This window comes from Arachis ipaensis, chromosome B10 (genome assembly GCF_059453495.1).
Source record: "Arachis ipaensis isolate K30076 ecotype BB chromosome B10, ASM5945349v1, whole genome shotgun sequence".
NCBI lineage: Eukaryota > Viridiplantae > Streptophyta > Magnoliopsida > Fabales > Fabaceae > Arachis > Arachis ipaensis.
Genome location: NC_142435.1, coordinates 126,054,928 through 126,059,768, shown reverse-complemented (window position 1 = coordinate 126,059,768; position 4,841 = coordinate 126,054,928).

The following is a 4,841-nucleotide window of genomic DNA, read 5'->3' as shown; positions in this document are numbered from 1 at the left end:
TAGGTGGGGTGCATATATTGATTCTTCTCGCATGATAATAGAGTATGACAAATGAAGTGCAAAAACAAAAATCACACTTTCATAGATATGAAGCAAAATATAGGTGGGATTCAATCGAAGCTGCGGTAATAGTAGTAGTACTCATCAATGAATAATAAATGGAACCTGATATGACTAAGATCTAAGCCACCCTAATCAAAATATCTCATCAGAAGTCAATTACACGAAAAATATTGGTCCATCAAGTAGTAATGCAGCACCTAACTGTTATGTCAAGCGTGGGGAAAAAAAAAAGTAAACACCAAACTATTTCTTTATCTTCTTTAAATTTTTTGTGTGAATATATACTTCTTAACTACTTTTGGATATTATCGAAATATTATATATTGTGAACAATTCACCTTTAGATTCAGGTTAAAGCTATTTGTGATGAAAATAAAATTAAACTTTCTAGAAAGCAATAGTCTTAGCTTCTAAAAATAATTTTTATAGCTAATTATAAAAAATATAAAAAAAAAAAACTGATTTTTAGTTTGTTGATGTTGACTAAAAAAAATTAATTAATAATTTAAAATTTAAGATAAATAATATAATAATTTAAAAAATCAATTGATGTTGAATAAAAAAAAGTTAACCTTCTAAGTTCTAACAGTATTTTAATTATGTTATAAATTATGTGCTAGATTTTTCTAAGTGTGTTTTTGTATATATTTTCAAGATTTTGTTGGAAAAACAAATCAAGGATTTAATAAATGTGTCTCAAACACGTGATATATATATATATATATATATATATATATATATATATATATAATACCTACTATAATTGTATGAAATTCTTTACTTACAAAAAGAAAATCTTCGTAATTGTATTGGATTTGTAATCGTGTGAATCGAAACCATTAAATTTACAGAAATTCTTCGCATACAAGCGATTAACGCTTGTAAGCCTTACAAATCCAAATAACCATTTACCTCCAAAACGCGCTCCTAGTGTTACGTAACTTTTACGCGCTATATAACAGATTGCGTGAATATAACTTCTAATTTTAAAAGATTTTGTTTTCTTCTTCGTTCTCCTTGTCAAATTTCTTCGTTTTCCTTCTCGCGCGCCTTTTCCTGCCTTTTCGATCGTTCTTTTCCCCTCATTTATCACTATTTTGTTCTTCGTCATTGACGTGAGTTCCTCTCTCTGTAACTCTAGCTTCATTTTTTTCGATTTTCTGGTTTCTGAAATCAAAGTTTGAACTCGTTTTAAAGATAATGGATGATTCAACCTCAGATTGTCAGCTGAATCAGGGTGAAGTGGATTTTGAATTTGAATCTAATGAAGTTCCTGAGGTTTGATTTACATTCAGCTAATTACGATTACTCTGAATTTTAATGCAGTTATTCGTCTATCATTGTCTAGCTGAATAATTCGTGAACATTGACTGTGAAATTAATGCGTGAACATAAATCTGTGAATTGAATCTAATGTATTAGTTTTGATTAATTATCTGCAATTTATAGCAGACGCTCAGGTGTAGATCAGACTTTTTTGGGTGTATTTTAGGGGGAAGTGTGTGTGTATTTACAGTTTATGGCTTTTTTGTTATTTTAGTTGAGTTGTTGTCGTTCGGGTGTATTAGATCAGAAATTATTGGGTGTATTTTTAGTTTTTGACATGGTATATTCTGTAGCCTCTCTGTGTTGTTGATGACCAGTTTGTTCCCAAGGTTAGAATGACCTTTACCACCCTTAAAGATGCTAAAAAATTTTACAGGGACTATGCCAAGGCTACAGTTTTTCTACAAGAGTTCGGAGCACAAATAGGAAGGGAAACGAGATTAAGAATCAGTTGATTACATGTAGCAGAGAGGGAAAATGAAAATCTAAAATATCTTCGACCGAGAAGACAAATCCCACAGCCGGTTTAAACTGTCCAGCAAGAATTTATATACACACATTGAAGGATGTTGGTGCTTGGATCATTTCAAAGGTTGTGCTGCATCATTCACACCCTTGCTGTCCAAGTAAAGCAGAGATGCTCAAACAGCACAAGGAACTAAGCATGTCCATTCGTCGTACAATAGAGAATAACGAGGAGGCTGGTATTAGACCAAGCAAAACTTACCAATCATTTGTTGCGGCAGCCGGGGGTCACTGCGAGTAAAATTTTATTGAAAAGGATGTGAGGAATTACATTACGAGAGAAGTGCGGAATGTTTCTGAACAAGAAGATGCAAAGGAATTAGGAAAATATTTGTTAAGAATGAAAGAGAAGAATCAGAATTTCTTTTTTGAGCTTGAACTCAAGGATGATCAATCGATTAAGCTGGCTTTTTGGGCCGATGCAAGAAGCAGAGCTGATTTTGAGTATTTCGGAGATGTTATTTCATTTGACACCACCTACAATACAAACAGGTAATAAACTGTCCATGTTTATGATGCTAAATTAATGTTGTTTTATGAACCTGCTGCAGAGGTGTATATTGGGTGTTTTTGGGTGTATACAAAGCATTTTTTGGGTGTACGTAATGATTTTTCATTCTGCACTATGGTAATTTATTTCAGGTATAATTTGGTTTGTGGTTCTTTTGTCGGGGTGAATCACCACGGTCATTCAACACTTATTGGATGCGCTTGGATGAAAAACGAAGAAATTGAATCATTCAAATGGTTATTTCAATGTTGGCTTCGTTGCATGGGAGGAAATGCTCCGAAAGGGTTTCTCACCGATCAATGTGCATCAATAAAAAGGGCTTTAGAGGCTTGTATGCCAACAACAATTCACCGTTGGTGTATTTGGCACATCATGAAGAAGATTCCAAGCAAATTAAATGGGTACAAGGGACATGCAGAAATTGAACAAGAAATGAACCAAGTTGTTTGGAACTCAATTAGTATAGACTCATTTGATAGGAATTGGAATGATTTTCTGCTGAATTTTGGTCTTGTGGACAACAAGTGGCTTTCAGGTAATGTTTGTTTAAAATCTGCAGCAGAGGTGTAAATTGAATTTTTTCGGGTGTATTTATAGTCTGTTTTTGGGTGTATTCTGCAGATCTCTATGAAGACCGTCATATATGGGTTCCAATCTATCTGGATCACCACTTCTGGGCAGGGATGAGAAGCACACAAAGGAGTGAGAGTATGCATTTATTTTTTAACAAGTTTATTACCCGGAACAGCTCGCTTATTCAATTTGTCAAACAATACGATAATTGCCTCGGAAGCAGGGAGCAAGCAGAGAGAGAATCAGATGCTACAGATTTTCATACGATCATACCGTGTGCAACCAAATCCTCCATTGAAGCTCAGTTTCAAGATGTGTACACTCATCAAAAGTTTAGGGAAGTCAGTGCACAATTCAGAGGAAAGGCGAATTGCATCACTAGATTAACGAATTCTGCTCTAGGCTATTCAGTATACGAAGTTGGAGAACAAGTTTCCAGCTCAATATTCAACAAGTTTGTGGTTACTTACGACTCAGTAGCAGCCGAGGTAAAATGTCAATGCTTATTATTCGAGTCAAGAGGCATATTGTGCCATCACGCACTAAGCGTGTTAAGCTTTGAACGAGTAAGCCAAGTGTCACCTAGGTATATACTGGAACGATGGAGCAAGGTAAAGAGGTGACATACACACATCAAGAGCAGCCACGACGAGCCACTGTTGGAGCCAAGAAGCAAGAGGTTTGACGAATTGGTTTTTCGTTCGCAAAATATTTGCAAATTTGCATCAGAATCAGAGGAGCTGACTGCAATTCTGCACCGTGTATACAATAACGTCATGGTTGAGATGGAATCATTGAAAGCCAAAAGGAAGGGGACATCTTCTTTATCTCACGAAAATGCCAACTTGAAATCCGTTAAGGAGCTTCAAAGCCCTCCAAGGATTCGAACAAGAGGACGTCCAAAAAATAGGCTAGGTTCAAAGTTGGACAAACAGATTGCAAATGCCTCAAAGAAGAAGAAAACGAAAGCTTTAAACGAGGTAAAAGTGATGTTCTTTAAATATGTGGTGATTGAGTTTAATTTTCTCGTTAATAGTTTAGCTAATATGTGAGTTTGTTATATTCAGTTAAACCTCTTTGATGCTGCATCAGTGGTGTATTCAAATTTCAGCCAATATCAAGGACGTGTTATGAATTATCAGTTCAGGGTACCAGCAGCAGCGGATAACTCTTTGGGTGTATAGTTACATAATATGGGTGTAAAAGTACTGTTGTTTTAGGTGTATTTGTGAATTTTTTTGTGTTTCACATTTTACATATAAATACATATATATATTTCACAATCTGCTGTTTATGTTATAAAATATTGTTTGTTTGTTTTTTTTACTACGGTTTAAGGGTTTTAGGGTTTATGGTTTAGGGTTTTAGGGTTTAGGATTTTAGGGTTTACGGTTTTAGGTTTTAGAGTTTAGGGTTTAGGGTTTAGCGTTTAAAGGTTTACGATTTAGGTTTTAGTCTTTAGGTTTTAGGTTTTAGTGTTTAGGGTTTAGGATTTAGGGTTTAGGATTAGGGTTTTAGGGATAAAGCATCAGGGGGATAGATGTTCGGGTGCATATACAACTTTCTTTGGGTGTAAAAAATATCAGGTTATGGGTGTATATTTGGTTTGATGTTTTTTTTCATATTATAGTACCTGTAATTCAGACATTTTGAATACAGCAGACAGACTTTTACTCATAATTGGCAAATTTTTACAGCATTTGTTCAATTTGTTACAAGACTATATAAGTGTTACATTAATCAGTGTCAATATCCTTAGAATCTATCTGACAATATGGTCTCAATAACAATGACATGAGGATGGCTTGGACAGTCTTATTGCATTACTTCCCCTAATGGCTTC